This window comes from Mercenaria mercenaria, unplaced genomic scaffold, assembly GCF_021730395.1.
Source record: "Mercenaria mercenaria strain notata unplaced genomic scaffold, MADL_Memer_1 contig_1354, whole genome shotgun sequence".
Lineage (NCBI taxonomy): Eukaryota > Metazoa > Mollusca > Bivalvia > Venerida > Veneridae > Mercenaria > Mercenaria mercenaria.
The window spans coordinates 1-19,380 of record NW_026459333.1 but is presented as its reverse complement, the minus strand read 5'-3'; the positions used below and the strand labels follow the sequence as shown (position 1 = coordinate 19,380).

General features: G+C 34.8%; 1 long non-coding RNA gene across 1 annotated transcript; it reads right to left on the bottom strand.

Moving 5' to 3' along the window:
* Positions 1 to 8,187: 8,187 nt before the first annotated feature.
* Positions 8,188 to 12,438, bottom strand: LOC128551625 (uncharacterized). The gene is made up of 4 exons (XR_008368848.1): positions 11,744 to 12,438; positions 9,873 to 9,966; positions 9,574 to 9,664; positions 8,188 to 8,555 (listed from the first exon to the last, which is right to left on the bottom strand). It is a non-coding gene; the product is annotated as an uncharacterized LOC128551625 (long non-coding RNA).
* Between the last annotated feature and the right edge of the window lie 6,942 nt (positions 12,439 to 19,380).

The following is a 19,380-nucleotide window of genomic DNA, read 5'->3' as shown; positions in this document are numbered from 1 at the left end:
TGAATGAGAATCCTGATCTTGCCATTAATTAAAAGCACAAAACATGCACGCAATTTATAAAATAGCCACCCAAATTTTGCTCATAGGGTAAGTGCAATATTGCGACTCGCTACATGTAAGACCGTCCGTGCCCAAAATTTTCGCATCTAAGTGTACCTTGCTACCTTAAGCAGTAAAAAAACCCACCCTTGAAATGGGTGACCGGTCAATCAGTCAAAAGTAAAAATTCGGGCTTTCAAGTCATGATGTCCATTGTGAAGCCTGATATTGTACTCGGTACTGAGTCTTGGCTGAAATCCCATATAAAGAACTCTAAGTCTTTCCACCAGACTATAAAGTTTATAGAAAAGATCGCAAACGCCGTACAGGCTGAGGGGTTTTCATTTGGTCTCAAACAAAATTAACAGTAATTCACTACCAGAGCTTCAGTCTGACTCAGAGATCATCTGGGCTCAAATTAAACAAAAAAGGTAAAAAAGATCTTTATGTTTGTAGTGCCTACAGGCCAGACCGGGACTTTAATTGCATCGATGAAATCAGTCGTACCACTTCATTGATTGATAACTCAAATAACACTATTGTAGTTGGTGGAGATTTAAATCTTGTGATGTTAAACTGGCAATCTCTCACAGTTAACGCTGGGGCCACCCATGCTGAAGAAAGTGTTAAACTCCTTGAACTAGCGGATTCCCTATGGATTCCAACAATTGATTCATGAACCAACTAGAATCACTGATAAAACTCGTAACATCCTTGATCTCTTGTTCATAAATACCCATCCTTGGCTGATAATGTAAAAGTCATTCCTGGTGTTAGCGACCACTGCATTCCCATTAATTGACATAACTTCAACAACTAGGATTAACTATAAAGAAAAAAGAAAGATATATTTGTTTAATAAGGCTGACTGGAATAGTTTTAAATCAGAACTGATACAATTTGACATTGAACTAAAAAACTTGTCAGATAAACTCAATGTTCAGGTCCTTTGGGAGAAGCTCACATCCAAGCTGGAGATTTTGCAAACAAATATGTGCCTACAAAATCTGTAAATGGCAAACAACATCTGCCATGGATAAATGTAGAAACAAGAGGGCAATGATGGCCCTATATCGCTCACCTGTTATCATTGCACTTGAGGAAAGAAGGTCCTCAGAAAAGATATCTCAGTCGAAAGGACAGGAACAACAAAAGGAAGAAATTTAACCAAAAAGAAAACAAAAATTCTTACAAGGTATAGATATGTCAAAATACACCTAAAAATTGGAGGTAGCATCCATGTTGTACCACAGAAAAGTGGTCTCGGTTTTTCCCTACGGCCAATAATAAAAAAGTTACTAAAAATAAGCTATTTATAGTAACGTAAAAGGGAAGTAATAAAAAAATATATTGTAAGTGAACAAAAGAAGGATCTGCCAAATAAATCTGCTGACATAAATGAAATTTCAGATCAGTATCTTCATTAGTTACGGTGATATACCCATTTTAATTTGAAATAAAGGGAGGTAATTTGACATAAAATCAGTCCATAGTTATCTACCATGATTGTCTCAGTCCAACCCATAACAATAATGAAATTTGAAATAAGTCCTATAAGTACTTACTGATATAAATCCATTTTGATTACAATCAGGGGAGGTAATCAGATATAAAATAACTCTGGAACCTACGATTTGATCTAATTTGTCATGGAATCCAAGATTTATTGTTGTTGAAGATATTTTGGAAGTTTGTATCAGATAAAACCATAAATGAAGTCTCTATATGGCTGCAAAAGCCAAAATAGCCAATTTTGGACCTTTAAGGGGCCATAACTCTGGAACCCATGATGGAATCTGGCCAGTTCAAGAAAGGAAGCAAGATCTTGTGGCGATACAAGTTGTGTGCAAGTTTGGTTAAAATCAAATCATAAATGAAGCTGCTATTGTGCAGACAAGGTCAAAATAGCTAATTTTGGCCCTTTCAGGGGCCATAACTCTGGAACCTATTAAGGGATCTGGCCGGTTCAAGAAAAGAACCGAGACCTTATGGTGACACAAGTTTTGTGCAAGTTTGATTAAATTCAAATCATAAATGAAGCTGCTATTGTGCAGACAAGGTCAAAATAGCTAATTTTGGCCCTTTCAGGGGCCATAACTCTGGAACCCATAATGGAATCTGGCCAGTTCAAGAAAGGAACCAAGATCTTATGGTGATACAAGTTGTGTGCCAGTTTGGTAAAAATCAAATCATAAATAAAGCTGCTATTGTGCAGACAAGGTCAAAATAGCTAATTTTGGCCCCTTTAGGGGCCATAACTCTAGAACCCATAATGGGATCTGGCCAGTTCAAGAAAGGAACCGTGATCTTATGGTGATACAAGTTGTGTGCAAGTTTGGTTAAAATAAAATCATAAATGAAACCACAATCCTGCAGACAAGAAATTGTTGACGCACGGACGCAATGACTGACGAAGGACGACGGACGAAGGGTGATCACAAAAGCTCACCTTGTCACTATGTGACAGGTGAGCTAATAAAAAAGTTAATTAGAAAAAGGGATAGGTTGTATGCAAGGTTCAAGAAAGGTAAAGATAAGTACTTTGATAAACTTAAAAAAGTTAAAGCTCTTATACAAATGAAAACAAGGAAATCATACTGGAACTACATGAACAACATTGCATGTGACCCAACTGAGCACAAAAATGGAACCACTAAAAAGTTTTGGTGTTTTATTAAAAGTTTAAAAAATGATTCATGTGGAGTAGCTCCTCTTAGAGAAAATGGCATTTTAAAGTCTGACTCTTGTGATAAAGCAAACATACTTAATCGTCAGTTTTCATCAGTTTTTACTAAGCCAGATGCATCTGAGCTTCCAGACCTTGGTATCAGTCCCTTTCCTGACATGAGAAATATATCAGTTTCGGACAAGGGAGTCTCAAAATTGCTCAAAGGGCTAAATCCCCATAAAGCAGCTGGGCCAGATTGCATAAAACCCTGAGTCCTTAAAGAATGTGCTGATGAATTAACATCACTCCTGTCTTTAAGGTTCATTCTATCGGAAAAATAGTGGGTCTAAATAATTTAGATTGGCGGGTTTGTTACTGGACAAAAGTCATAAAAAGTATACACCATTAGATTTGTCTTGGAACGAAGTATATGACTAGATAATCAAACTACGACTACGACTCTTTCATAAGTCGTACGACGAATTTGATAACAAAATTGGTCATGTTTTTTCAAAATCAAGGGTTGCTTCAAAATACACGCGGAGTCCATTTAAAATGTATTAATAGACAGACAAGACATGTATCTAGTTCCTGCCACCCTTTAAATCACTCAAACGTTTTCTAAAAGGGTGACAATTTATGATTGAAAATATACTTTAAAATGCTTCAGACGATTGTTTTCATCGTGTTTTGTTGACATGACGGACTACTTTTTTGTTACTATAAATACTAATATTGCACGGTGAAAACGTGCTCGATTCCCGCCAAATAAAATAAAGGATAGTTCTTCACGGCGTTTACCTGAAGGGAGAGTTCTTTATCCCGATTATCATTCTCGGCAGATTTTATAGATCCAATAACACTATTCTAATAGTACAGTCAAAAAGTATTCGAAGAATAATAATTTTTTTTTTCAAAATATTCTACAACCTGAAATGAAATCTAGAATATCTGATTCATTGAACTATCCAACATCTTTTCAAACGGTCTACTTAATATGATAAAAGCGTTATCGTTCCAAACTTTGTAAAAAAATTCTTACATCCATTACGTTTTCTAAAAAAATGACTACCTCAGGGGCAGATACAGTATTTGGTGTAAGAGGGGGCGTAAAATATTTGAAGACTAGAGCAAATAGTGGGGTCCGGGGGCATGATTCCCCGGAAAACTATGAAAATAATGGATCCATTTGGTGCATTTTGGGCGTTCTGGGGTACTTTATTTGTTATTGACAAAGGACAGGTTTTGTGACAAAATCAACAGAAATAACATGCTAATTATAGTCACGTCTTATGAATTGTCAGACTTATTCTTGCGCGAGTATCTCGGAATTTCTTAGCCGCTCGTTTTTTGAGGATTTTCTAGGACTAAAGCAAAAAGTTTTTTTCGGAGCTCATGCAAACTGTCAGATTTTAAAGGTGCCAGCATAGCGAGCGAGAAAAAATACATTTTTTTCATCAATAAAAAAAAAACAAAACAAAAAAAACAAGTAAGACAAATTACCTGTGAGACAGAGATAAAAATGCATTTTTATGTTTAACCCAGAACTAGGGATGGGAACGAATGTTCGAATATTCGAATATTCGAAAATCGGTCGAATATTCGAATATGAAAATCAAATTCGAATATTCGTAAATTATTGTAATTTTTTTTTTGCAAAATAAATATCATTGATTTTGGGCAATATGAGCATGCTAATTCTACAGAATAAAACCATGTCATTTAGTTTATCACGTATCAAAAGATTAATTAACAATTAACAAGAAAATAGCAATGCATAATTGGCAGGGGCCATCGTTACTTATTAACAGTTTGCAACAGGCGTCAATGTGTCAGAGCATGTCAAAAGATGTCCAATTAAACAGAAAATTGCAATGCATAATTACCTGGGTTATCGCTACGGATTAACAGTTTGTATTAGGCGTAAATGTGATATCTTTTTATCTTTTGTTCATTTTTTATTGGTGCATGTTTTTATGTAACAAGTTGTAGAATTTTTTTTTCGAAAACAATACCAAACTTGTAGATATTGTCGATCTTTTCACCATATTTTGTACGACATTTCAGATCATCAGCAGAATCGGTTTTCATCCGCAATCGGCCGTATTCGAATTAAATTTTGAAGTAGTTAATAATAAAATCAAGAAAAACGTAGGACTGATGCACAAGTTCATGTTGAAGGAGGTTTAAGTCTGCCTTACTTGCTGCAAGTTGCATTTTTACACGGCGATTTTTACACGCCGATTGAAGTTTTTCAAAATGGCGGCGGTAATACAACAGCGCGTCACGTGTTTAAATGGGTCGACCTGCTATTTTTAGATAAAATTGCGACGGTTTAAATTAATCGTTTTGATTTTTTGTATCATTTTGAAGCTAAAACACTGAATTAGTTAAATATGTTCATGATTATACTGACAGAATCGTGAAATAAAACGCTAGGATCGGCGGGTTTCGCTATGTAGGATCGGGTTACCCGAAACAAACATTTTTTTGGCCTTATTTACGATGATCCACGCTACGTTGTGTATATGCCAATCACTTAATAAGAATTTAAAGCTTCCATTAAAACTAACCGAATATTTGAATATATTCGAATATGCCCAACCGAATATTCGAATATTGATTTCAGTATTCGTTCCCATCCCTACCCAGAACAGAAGACAAATTAAGTTTTCGAGCGTAGCAAGCGAGAAAAAATATGCATATTTTTCAGCCGGAACAAAAGATTAATTATTAATGCGAGCGTAGCGAGAAAAAAAATGCATATTTCATATTCTTCAGTCAGAATAAAAGACAATTTATGTACCCAAGCGTAGCGAGCGAGAAAAAATGTATATTTTGCAATTATTTTACCCAGAACATAAGACAAATTACCTATGCTCCGGCGATTTTAGGGGCGGGAGCGTCCCGGTGCCCCCCCTCCACACTCCGACCTCCGCTATGAATCCACTGATGGTAATACTTCAGTCTGTACGCAGAAATGATTACTGTACAAAATTCATAACCATTTGAACTATTTGTTCAAACTTGATGGGAGTTTTATTGTACAAAAACGCCCGTCGTTTTGGAGTTTAAGTATGCCTGCATCTTAAGCCCGACAACAGAACAGTTTCATAATCTCTGCCGACGTCGTTGATAAGCTTAAATGTTGTAAAACTTTGCTAGATCCCTCTTCCGACATCGACCTTAAAGGCCTTTATCATACTTAAGGGCAGGTCCGGATCTAGCCTGGGAATCCAGTCTGACAATTTCTAACCATTTTTCTACCTGCAAAATGACAATGTCAGAAACTCGGATGAATGCCAGTTAACATTAATTAGCACAATTTAAGTTGGATCTTTAATGTAGGTAAGATTTCTTCTGACAATTATTGTCAACGGCTTCCCAGGCTAGTCCGGATCCAGAAATACCTTTATTTGATGCAGCGAGGCAAGTTTAGAAAGAATGTGTCACCAGCGAGACACATAGCTCCCAGCATGAGTAGGAGTCAGGGTGTTCTCCCCCTGCAAAAGTTTGAAATATATTTATGTAATGGTGGCATCTGATAGATTTTTTGGTCTGAATTTTGAGAAAATATGTTTAGTATACAGCATCTCCTGTGTATGACTGTGTTATTTACGATAAAAAGGAGGAAAGTGACGACAAGTAAAGTAATCAATGATGACTGTTTTAATTTGCAGTATAACAAATTCATGCATGTTCACACAAATAAAAGTGTTATGTATATGAGCAAGACACAATAATGCATAGACAGTTGTGCTACAAAAGGAAGCAAACTCTTCCCCTTATCGGTATAGTTTGACAATATTCCTTCACGGAGGTTGCAAAGCGAACTAGAATGATGTCGACAAAAATGTTTCATTTAATAATTTATAATAACGACGGGTCAATAATGTTATTAAGGAAAAATATATAGAAGTTAAACAACTGAACAAGAAACAAATGCGCATGTCTACATAATGTTTATGATGCTTAACAAGTTTTATTTGAAATGAAGAGAAGGAAACTACAATGTAGTTGTCATTCGTCGTTAAAGAAGGGCCACAACTCAGACAAAATAATCGATCATAAAGTCAGGGCAACATGTACTATTAATTTCATGCTTCTGATGTATACCTAGTTTCAATTCAGTTGGATGGATGTGTTTGACTTAAGTTCACGAGTTCACGATGTGATGAATTAGTTCCAAGATCAAATAGGGCAACAACTCCAGAAAAAAAAAACACAACAATTTGTAACAGAGTTAGCAACGTCCCCGGCCTAAGGACATTTTCATCATACATACTGTATGCCAATACAGCATCTTGGCTTGAACAAAATAAAACAAGAGTGCCAGGATGTTAAATATATGCTTGTCAGGTAGATGATATAACAAAACATTTTCTGTACAAAACTATGTTTGGTAGACAGAAAGCCAAAACAATGACATATCCAATTCTAACAACCAGGATAAAAAGTTTCAAGAATAATCGTTTGTTATAGTGACAACAAAGAGAAGTTAATCTGAAAAAAAAATCTAAGTCCACACAAAAGTGCTTATCAGGTAGCCTTAGGTCAAAATAAATTGGATGTAACATGCGTGTTGTACTACAGAAAAGTAGTCCCAATTTTTCTCCTTGGGCTAATATTAACCCTTACCCTGTTGAATTTCTGTAATGAACTTGTCCATTTTTCAATTTGGACAGTACCATTAACTGTTAAAAGGGATGCTTACCAAAAATATACTAATTGAATGGCGAACAGTGCTGATCATCATCAGCCTGCATGGATGTTTTGCCATTGTACATCAAAATCCCTCCATGCATGAACAAGAAATGCTCGGGACAAAGTCATTTTTGTATCTGACCTTCGGCCTCTAAGTGTGACCTTCGAGCTAGGGGTCTTGGTCTTGTGCATGACACCTTGTTTCATTATGGTGAACATTTATGCCAAGTTATCTAAAAGTCCCTTCATGGATGCAGAGTTATTGACCAGACACCAAAAAGACTCTATTAACCTTTGACCTCTACGTGTGACCTTGACCTTGGAGCAAGGGTTTGGGTTTTGCGCATAACACGCTGTCTCTTTATGGTGAACATTTATGCCGAGTAATTCCAAAATCCCTTTAAGTATGGCAGTTATTGACCAGACAGAAACAGACCCTTTTAACCTTTGACATCTAAGCGTAACATTGACTTAGGAGCTAGTGGTCTGGTTCTAGCAAACCTACATTGAAACATCCAGAAACATTTTCTATAAACAAGTATGAAAGTTTTATACTTTTTCTATAAGACTATTTTACAAAGTTACAATTTTTATATAGAACTATGCTCAGAGAAGTTGAAGATTAATCAAAGTCCACACTTCTAACTTCCACTATTCATATATCAGTAACAGTTGTGAGGCTAAAATGTATTTGTAAATTAATAAAAAGCAAGTTCTTCATTCATGACAATTATTTCTTTTTCCCTAATTCTTGTATTTCTTCTCTGATTCCCCAATGTGTTTGGAAATAAGATTAAACCTTTTGTATTATCCTGTAGCCATGTTACAATTTTTATGTAGAATTATGCTCACAAAATTGAAAAAGAAATGTTGCACTGGACACATATTTTCCAGAAGAGTACACCTATCTTAACTTCCATATGCATTATGCAATTAGCAATTGTTAGATTTCACTGTATTTTGCAAATTATTCTTAGGCAGTTCTTTATACATGATGCATACTTTTCTTTCTCTCTAATACTTGGTATTTCTATTTCTCTGATTCTGGAAATATGGTAGTACATTCTGCACATGTATGATCCATCAAATAGTTCAGTGTTTGTTGACCAGTGCTTTAAACAATTGTGGCCCTTCAGATGATCATCTGAAATGGAAAAATTTAGCTATTTTTACACTAGTATAAACTTTACATGTTTTATATGTTCATAAAAACACAAAATTTTAGAATGTAAAACCTTACAATTATAATATTATCAGTCTGACAGACATTATCAAGAAAATGTCATTAAGAAGTGGAAAAACAGTACCTTACACAAGTAATAAAGACTAAGAAATACAGCTTTGAATTCAAACAGATGATATATATTTGTCTGTATGTCTTCATGCATTCCATTTTCAACTAACACTATATATTAGGCACATGATCACTCATGTCCATAATGTATACTAAATTTCTTATGAATTGTTTGAAACTGTGAGTAGGCATACACAATGTACAAGTGTATTTGTGATATTTTAAAGGGCATCACTCAATAAAAAGTACCTGAAATGAAGTCTTGCAATATGTGCATGCCTACTTCATGTTGATAATTTCATATCAACTTACTTTTGCACTGTGACACAGTATGAAAACTGTAGGAGGAGATGAAATATAATTCTTATAATATAAAAAGGGGCATAACACTCCAAATTTAGATTTTAGGCTAAAATAGATAAAGGCCTTTACATTTAAGGTAAAAGTGTATTACAAGTTTCAAGGGCATTGGATAGAAAGTGGGGGAAGTGCTGAGTACATAAAGAACAAAAGAAAAGAAACTGTAACTGTTTCTAAAAGGACCATAACTTGAGAAAAACTGTCATCAGATGTAAAATCCACTATAGTATGTGTATAATTCTGCTGCTTGGCCATGAAGTATACCATGATCCATTTGAATATGATGGAATCTGCAGAAAGAGAGTTTATGAAGAAGGTATGAAGGAAGCTATGATATGACAATTTGAAAAAGAAAATGACATAAAAACTGAAGAAACAAATAATCAAATTTGATAGTCCTGACAATATGTGCCTGTCCACTTCATGCTGATGTACCAAGTTTCATTTGAACTGATAAATAGTAATTACATAAAAAAATATATAAATGCAGCTTTAAACTATCCTGTACCTTTTTTGTACCTGTCTACTATTCATAGGGTTAACCAAATCTCCAGAACTGGCTGCATTGAGGGCTTTTTGTTCACCATATCATACTGTAACTAAAAAAAAGCACAACATGTACATTTATATATACATAAATTTTTCTTTCACAATTAACTGTGATTTCTCTATAGATTTCCATTGCTGATACTTCACATTAAAAACAATTTAAAAGTACAATGTACATAATTCTAAAACCATTTATTATAGTTTGTAAAATAAGTGCTGAATGCCATATCTATTTTCAAAACACTTTTAAACACCTACCTGTATAAAATGGTGTGTAAATTGGCAGTCTTCTTCTTGGCAATTTTAGCATTAATTGTCCCATTATTTTTTTTTAATAAATTTATATCTTCATCTGAAATAAGTATAGTATAGTATATAAAAAACTATGTGGAAACATATTGGTGGTTTTCAAAATAATGAAGCAAAAGTGTGACATAGGGGTTGGAAATGCAAGCCTATTTCTTTTGGTGGTCACTTATTTTTTATGATAGCAAACTATTCAAATTTCAAGGAAAATATACAACTTTGGAAGTGTTGAGAATACCAATCAGATAATATTTTGAACAGCCTTCAGTTCATAAGTTCAGAGAATTTCCAGTAAGATGGGTGATAAATATTGCAGTGTTTTATGACAAGGAAATATGTATAACAGTATTTTGTTTTCAACATATATGAATAGGTGTTTGTGTATAGTTTGAAACTTATTTAATAAATGTTTGTGGACTTTGGTTTTTAAAATCACCCTTTCTGCACAAATCTGACATAAAAATAAAATTTTACCTAGAAAAGTTGTTGCTGAATGAAAAATAATTAACATATTATTATAAAACCTTATTTACATATGTAGGTAAACTTTAATTAAAATTGATGTTTCCCCTTTTAAACCTGAAAATTGCCAACTTGAGAAAAATGCAAAAAATAAAATTTAAATTGTCCTGGGATTCTTATATAATGCTTAATTATCATGTAATGCCTGCATTTAACTTACACACTGCTAAGAATATAGAACTGCCACAACATATTACAATATAAATGCTATGATAACTGATGAATGTCAAAAAACGGTGCACAGGGGACATCACTTTGGCTTAATATGTGAAGCTGAAAGCTGCTTTTGTAACCATTGTAACTTCCATTTAGAGGGAAATAAAGTAAAAACCCATTTTATTTAAAGAATACTTACAAAGGACATTTTTGGGTGTATGGACATATATGAAGATTCTGCGAAATTTGATATATAAAACAATAAAATCATAAGGTGTCTTCAAAGCTGTAAGGATAAAGATCTTAAGAAAAGTAATGAAGTTATGAAATTGTAGTGTTCAACTTTTAAATTTATCACTATTTTTTTATGAAGGGGCTTCCATCACAATTAAGACATGAACTATTGGTAAGACTAAAATGTAGTTAATGTAAAGAAGTACTTTGTTTTAAATGTGCAGAGTTTAGATTACATAAGAAAAGCCAAAGCTGTGACAATTAAGTTTGGTTTGAAAAAGTAAAACACAGTTGAAAAGTATCCTTCATGCAAAATGTCACACTTATGGTGCAGAGGGGACAAAATTAGCTATTTAATTTAACAATAACTTTAATAATGCTAGAGTCATTCATCTGAAATTGCACACTTTTCTTGAATACATTTATTTGGATATGATTTGCCCCAAAACACATTCTAAAACTGAACTGAATTAAAGTAAGGTGAAAAGAAGAAAAAGCTTCATTATTTTGAAAAACCACCATATAAGGAAATCAGCATTATATATGGATCTTGACAAGTGTGGATTTATGTATCTTAAAACTACTCATGTAGCTTCATTTCTTTATGCTGATTCTGTAGGTCTACAGCACAGTTGATTTATGAAGTTGAACAATTCATGCATGCCATGTAAAATAAATAATTATGATACTATTTATTAATCACATCTTTCTGTAATATAGGCCTACTGTATGTTATTTCATTCCATTGTATAAATGTATAAATTTGTTGATATTTTGGTGCATGATCATGCTTCATTCAGACCCTTGACCTTGTCAGCTATGCAGAGGTGTCCTTTCTTTGGCTTACTTACAGACATTGTTCATTTTTTACGAAATTATTGTAGAATATTATATAGAACATCGACATTTACCTAGCTGTACTGTTGGTCGACATCGTGTATTCCTGTTGAACAAGAAATGTCAATGTGAACGCCCAGCACAGGTTAAAAAATTTTGCAAATGACATTGTTTTCATGGTGCAGGTATTCATTCATCTGAAACAAACACATGACGGATTAAATGCACAGCACAGTAGACCTTGATTCTAATTAATGTTACTTTAGAAATATTGATGGTTTTTGCCGGATGATTCAGCACGTCCAATCAGACATATTTTATGGCATAAATGCAGAGTCTATGTTCAAATTATGTCAATTCGAATGGAAAAAGTACATCAACGTTTTTTTCTATGACAATGATCTATTCTGTCTATTCTGATCGATTCACTATCTATGAAACAATGCGTTAATTCTGCATCGACTCTATTTCAAGATCTGAGAATGATTTGTTGTGGTATCTAGTTGCAGTGAAACAATATAAGATTCTTTCACTGGTTATATGTGCAGATGGGAATTTCCGGCCTCGAGGGTAACTGTTTAGGCGGTAACGAGGTTCCTACCGAGTTACCGCTTAAACAGTTACCCGAGAGCCGGATTTTCCCATCTGCACCTATAACCAGTGACAGAATCTTTTTCTTGCATACCGATATCAAGATATAATAATAAAAATAAAATCAGTCGAACGGCTTTCTTTTTAGAACTATTTCTTATAGCAGTGTATTTAAACAAAGCGCGGGAAATCAACGTCCGTAAACAGGAAAGACGCCATGACGTTTCAAAGACAAACAACAATGTTTAGTTCCGGTTTTGTTTTATCAGTTCCAGCGTAACGTTATGAATATTTGATAAAATAACGTATTTTGAATCGAGAAATATACTATCAGGAACAAAGAGGAACTGTCAAGGTATTGGATTTTTATTCCGTTTTTCGAAATAAAGTATAAATAACTACATAAATCTTCTACATATATGTAGTTCGTAATACGTCATTTAAAGCACGAGAGTCATCTTACACCCCGGGGTGTAAGATGGATTTTTCCAGCACCGGTAAAAATACCGGAAATCCCCGTCTGGTATGCAAGAAGCATGCATATGCTATGCATAGGCACCAGTATCGGACCTGGGACAAAAAAATGTTTGTTAAATGAGTTAAAAATGAAAAATATGTAGTGAAATATGAGCCCCCTTCAAAATATACATATGTCTACTGAAGGTCAGAATCTCGAGAATCGAGCCTGCGAGCAATGGGTTCACTTTCCGGGCCGTTGTGAAATAAATTCTCTAGACAATTAAACAAACTACCTATCAACATTTCACATGTACATTTAGCTACAAAATGAGACCGAACCCAAGTCTCTAGCCCTTCCCGTTCATGAAATATCTATCAGAAAACGAGTGCCTTTGGTGGCAGGGGAGTGCAGATTTGCGAATTCCACACTGACGTACTTGAAAGAAAAAAAAAACAGATGTGGCGAGATGCCTCTATCAGGATGTTTGATATAATTTAGTCACCGCATACCTTATGATTCGTACCTAGAATAGTTAGACCCAATCATATTCGAACCGCCGATGATCCGTCATAATTCAATATTTTAGATGATAGACTAAATGAAATAAGCACTAATCTTTCATGAATTCCTAGAAAAGAAAGTTCTATCTACTGACACGTTAATTACGATAGTTTTAGGCTCTGATTACGGAAAATACACAAATTAAGGACAAATTACGCACTTCCATTATCAATGTACTAAGGAGCTTGATTTTGTCATAATCATTGAGCGCTCATTAATTACAATTGGATAAAAGCTTATAAATACCGGGACAGCGCCACGAAGAGATCAGAACCTGCCTGGCTACCGAGGAGTCAACAACGTCAAAGTAAATATATTGTATGAATCTGCCAAGCTGCCGAGCGATAATAAATAAGAAATAATTACCATATACTATTGGGTTCTTGACCTCCTATCATAGTCTGAGTTCTTACTCAAAACATTGCGTTTCGTTTAAGGGCCACGACGATATGAACTTGACATCTAGTAGTATTTAGGTAAAATCTTAATGTATGGTATTCACCTCAGGCATAGTTTGTTGTGAATCGCCATACTACAAGAGATCCCATCCACTAATTTTGAGTGCTCGTCATCAGTTAAATTGAGATAGATTGATTAGCATTAATTGTTTTATATTTCACCAATCATTTTAAGAATCATTTGTTTTCCAATCATTCGGCAAGGAAGCCCATAGGAAAATTATATTATATTTAATATACTGAGCTAGACCGTGCACGCTACACAGATTATTATCCTACTTTGATTTTTTTTTTCAAAATACGTTTTAAAAAGGGGGCCGAAAAAGGGGGGACGAAATGACCGATTTGAAATCGCCGAGGGGGACGAAATGACCAAATCGGGGACGAGTTGACTGGGGGACGAGTTGACTAGGGGACGAGTTGACTGTAAATCCGTGTGGGTACCAGTGTTGAAATATCCATAGAAATCTCGTTTTTGCTTATTTTTCTTTGAAACTACTATGGACTATTGCAGATACTATAGACTACATAAAGACGACTCTCCGGTCCTATGCATCTGTCGCTTTCCATGCCAGATGTAGTGAAAATTGGCCAAATCACCCAAATTTTATAGACCAAAATTAGCCTAACCGGGCCTCACTTTAAACTCTGCCATTCATCCATTTTGTATTTTTAAATCCAATTTCGTAGCATATATGTATAGTGCGAACATAGATGCATACCCAGGTGGTGTGGAATGTGTCTCCCAACCACCACTTTATTTCCCTAATTTTCACTTGAAAAAATGTGGATGGATAACAGCCGAGCGTCTGGCCGACTTTTTGTTCTGATGTTTATGTTTATGTTTTAGCCTCAACCGGAAGTAGGGAGCTAGGAATTTTAAAACACCCACCATGTAGAATCATTAACCGTTCCTCATTCCCCAGATATATTAAAGAATTAATAATGATAAATAACCAGTAAGATATATATGCCTTTATATCTACCCTGTCCTGTTTATACAGAAAATCGACGGGGCCAAACTACGAAACCGCTCCCCTGCCACCTTCCTGTTGCAAGTTCCAGGTATAGACTGGTCCCCTGCGAACTTCAAAAAAGTACGACAGGTAACCTCCAGCGACTTCTGTAGCCTGATTGGCTGATGGGATTTTGGTAAACAAATATGGCGGCGGCTGCGAGGTTAGCTACCGAGAGATTTTATTTTCTGACGAAATGTAGGTTTGTTTCAAATCAATACTATACAAATCCCATTTCATTTAAATGTTATAGATTTATTGTTCTTCATTGTTTGTTTAATGTTAAGTAGACGAAGGTCTTAAAAATACGCGTAAATGATGGCATACTGCCGATTCGCCCCCAGTCAACTCGCTCTTGTTTTGACAGTTCGTCCCCAAATAACTGATTTAATTATTTAATTAATAATCTAAGTTCAAGTCTAACGCCTCATACTATAGATATTTGTTTTTCATACAAATGTATAGATTCTTTAATAACAAATGGAAAGAGGCAATTTTGATGATAACTTACTTCAGCTTTTCCCAATGGCAGTGGCTACGATTACGGTACCATAATCCTAGCCTCCGGTTCTAGGATTACGGAAGTTCCGTATTCCTAGACAACCCTATGAGGATAGGCTAGGATTACGGAAGTATTTTAAGAGGCATAAAGTGTATGTTAGGACAGGCATAAATGATGTTGTAAACTTACTTATTTCACTTAATATTTCATGCCTGCCTTATTAATTCGTGTTACCTTTCCACCGTTTTGGGGTTAGTACATGTATATTCTTAATGGCAGCGCGCGAAAATATATTAGAAATAATATGAGTGTCCAAATTAGATTTTAAAAAATATTCTATATTTTGAATTTTATGATTTATAACCATATTGTATGTTATTATCAAGGACAATTTGTGTTGACTTGATGAAAAAAATGCAAGTATATACAAAACATAGATAATTCTATAATATTTCCGCGCACCGCCATTAAGATTATACTAACCAAAAACGGCCGATCGATAGCATGAAATATTAGTGAAATTAAGTGAAATGAGTAAGTTTACAATGTCATTTATGCATGTCCTAACATAAATTTGATGCCTCTTAAATACTTCCGTAATCCTAGCCTATATTCTCATAGGGTTGTCTAGGAATACGGAACTTCCGTAATCCTAGAACCGGAGGCTAGGATTACGGTACCGTAATCGTAGCCACTGCCTTTCCCAATAGCAATTACCAGTAAATTATAGGCAGTGGCTACGATTACGGTACCGTAATCCTAGCCTCTGGTTCTAGGATTACGGAAGTTCCGTATTCCTAGACAACCCTATGAGAATAGGCTAGGATTACGGAAGTATTTAAGAGGCATCAAGTTTATGTTAGAACATGCATAAATGACATTGTAAACTTACTCATTTCACTTAATTTCACTAATATTTCGTGCTATCGATCGGCCGTTTTGGGTTAGTATAATCTTAATGGCGGTGCGCGGAAAAATTATAGAATTATCTATGTTTCGTATATACCTGCATTTTTTCATCAAGTCAACACAAATGGTCTTTAATAACATAAAATATGGTTAAAATCATTAAATTCAAAGTATAGCATTTTTTTTTTTAAACCTAACTTTGACACTCATATTTCTAATATATTTCCGTGCGCCGCCATTAAGATTATGCTAGCCCAAAATGGCAGATAGAAAACACGAAATAATAAGGCAGGCATGAAAATTTAAGTGAAATAAGTAAGTTACCCACATCATTTATGTGTGTCCTAACATATAGTTTATGCCTCTAAATATACTTCTGTAATCCTAGCCTATCCTCATAGGGTTGTCTAGGAATACGGAAATTCCGTAATCCTAGAACCGGAGGCTAGGATTATGGTACCGTAATCGTAGCCACTGCCTAAATTATAACATACCCAGACCGGTAGACATAGGGTCAAGGGATCCAGTTACCGCATCCATTTGTTAATAAATATGAAACATATTTTTAATTTTGACACTTATAGATTCAACAACAAAATTCACTTTCATTTGAGCTGCACCATGAGATTGAGAAGACCAAAATATATTGATAGCTTCTATGCCATCTAAACAGCTGATCACATGTATTTTATCTGACTGAGGCCCGACAGGGGTAGCCGAATTCAGAGATCTATGTATAGATCTAACCAAAATAGTGATTTTGCAACCAGCATGAATCCATGTTGTTCACTAACGGTTTCTATAATTGCAAGAGGCGTTGAAAGCGAACAGCATGGATTCTGACCAGACTGCACGGATGCTGGTCGCAAACACACTATGTTGGTTTTCTCATGGCGCGGTTCATTTTGTTATTTTTACATGCACATACTACCAAGTGTTGCTAATTTATCAGCACATACCACAACAGTTCATGATGTATTTAATTTTGTTTCGTTGAAATATTTACAAGTATCACCGTCACATAATTATATAATATAGGTTGCCGTTTTGTATTATGTCTTTTCAGTTATCATCTGTTATTGCAGATTTGGGAACTAATTGCACTTTTATATTATATATAAATGAAAGTGTTAGGATGCTCTAAAATGTCTGTGTTGCTATGGGGTTACTTCTTGTAGTGTAAGGAAACACACTTACTTCAGTAAGAATTCTAGGTTCAAATCCTAGCAGGAAGCCCTGGCATACAGAAAGAATTGTATTAACTATTTACTTATTTCTGTAGAATGTAATAATTTATTCATTATTAACCTAAATACTGACAGCTTGAATTTTCTTTGTCTGTATTTTTGTCATGTCTGTGTTGGCAGAAATGGGGGGAAAGCATCTATATCAGATCACTGCAAACAAACAATATTTTTGATAATTTTTATTATTAAAAAAAATAACAACATTGTATTTTCCCTTTATAAGTCATTTTGGTTTTAATTTATATGCACTGCAGGCAAAGTAATTTTTGAAGATTCATATTTGAGGAAACTTAGGAATGCATAAGAGTATGTAGTATATGGAAAATAGTGGAATAGTTTTTTTTCTTTTTTTGCAGCTGAGACATAAAAATTATTTTGGATTTTCTATGATTTCTTGGAACTGATGCCAGTTGTATAAAAATATGCCTATTTTTCATTTTAAACATGTTTCTTAAATGAGATTGACCAAATGCAAGATTTTCATTGGAGAACACCAGAATGTGTTGACCAATCTGTTACTTATGTAAACAGTTAATATATACTCTGAGTGAAATTTAAAGGTTATTGTGCCAAAATGTTTTCAAAAATTATATATTTTCCAGTTTGAAAAAAATGCCTGCTGCACTCCACACTCCATAATTGTAAGAATGTAGGAAGAGGCCTGGTTTCACAGAAATCCAGTTTTCCCCATTTTTAGCTCACCTGTCACAAAGTGACAAGGTGAGCTTTTGTGATCGCGCGGTGTCCGTCGTCCGTGCGTCCGTAAACTTTTGCTTGTGACCACTCTAGAGGTCACATTTTTTGTGGGATCTTTATGAAAATTGGTCAGAATGTTCATCTTGATGATATCTAGGTCAAGTTCGAAACTGGGTCATGTGCCATCAAAAACTAGGTCAGTAGGTCTAAAAATAGAAAAACCTTGTGACCTCTCTAGAGGCCATATATTTCATAAGATTTTCATGAAAATTGGTCAGAATGTTCATCTTGATGATATCTAGGTCAAGTTCGAAACTGGGTCACGTGCCTTCAAAAACTAGGTCAGTAGGTCTAAAAATAGAAAAACCCTGTGACCTCTCTAGAGGCCATATATTGCATAAGATCTTCATGAAAATTGGTCAGAACGTTCACCTTGATGATATCTAGGTCAAGTTCGAAACTGGGTCACTTTCCTTCAAAAATAAGGTCAGTAGGTCAGATAATAGAAAAACCTTGTGACCTCTCTAAAGGCCATATTTTTCATGGGATCTGTATGAAAGTTGGTCTGAATGTTCATCTTGATGATATCTAGGTCAAATTCGAAACTAAGTCACTTGCGGTCAAAAACTAGGTCAGTAGGTCTAAAAATAGAAAAACCTTGTTACCTCTCTAGAGGCCATATATTTCATAAGATCTTCATGAAAATTGGTCAGAATGTTCATCTTGATGATATCTAGGTCAAGTTCTAAAGTGGGTCATGTGCCTTCAAAAAGTAGGTCAGTAGGTCAAATAATAGAAAAACCTTGTGACCTCTCTAGAGGCCATATTTTTCATGGGATCTGTATGAAAGTTGGTCTGAATGTTCATCTTGATGATATCTAGGTCGAGTTTGAAAGTGGGTCACGTGCCGTCAAAAACTAGGTCAGTAGATCAAATAATAGAAAAACCTTATGACCTCTCTAGAGGCCATATTTTTCATGGGATCTGTATGAAAGTTGGTCTGAATGTTCAGCTTGATGATATCTAGGTCAAGTTCGAAACAGGGTCATGTGCATTAAAAAACTAGGTCAGTAGGTCTAAAAATAGAAAAACCTTGTGACCTCTCTAGAGGCCATACTTGTGAATGGATCTCCATAAAAATTGGTCAGAATGTTCATCTTGATGATATCTAGGTCAAGTTTGAAAGTGGGTCACGTGCCTTAAAAAAGTAGGTCAGTAGGTCAAATAATGAAAAAACGTTGTTACCTCTCTAGAGGCCATATTTTTCATGG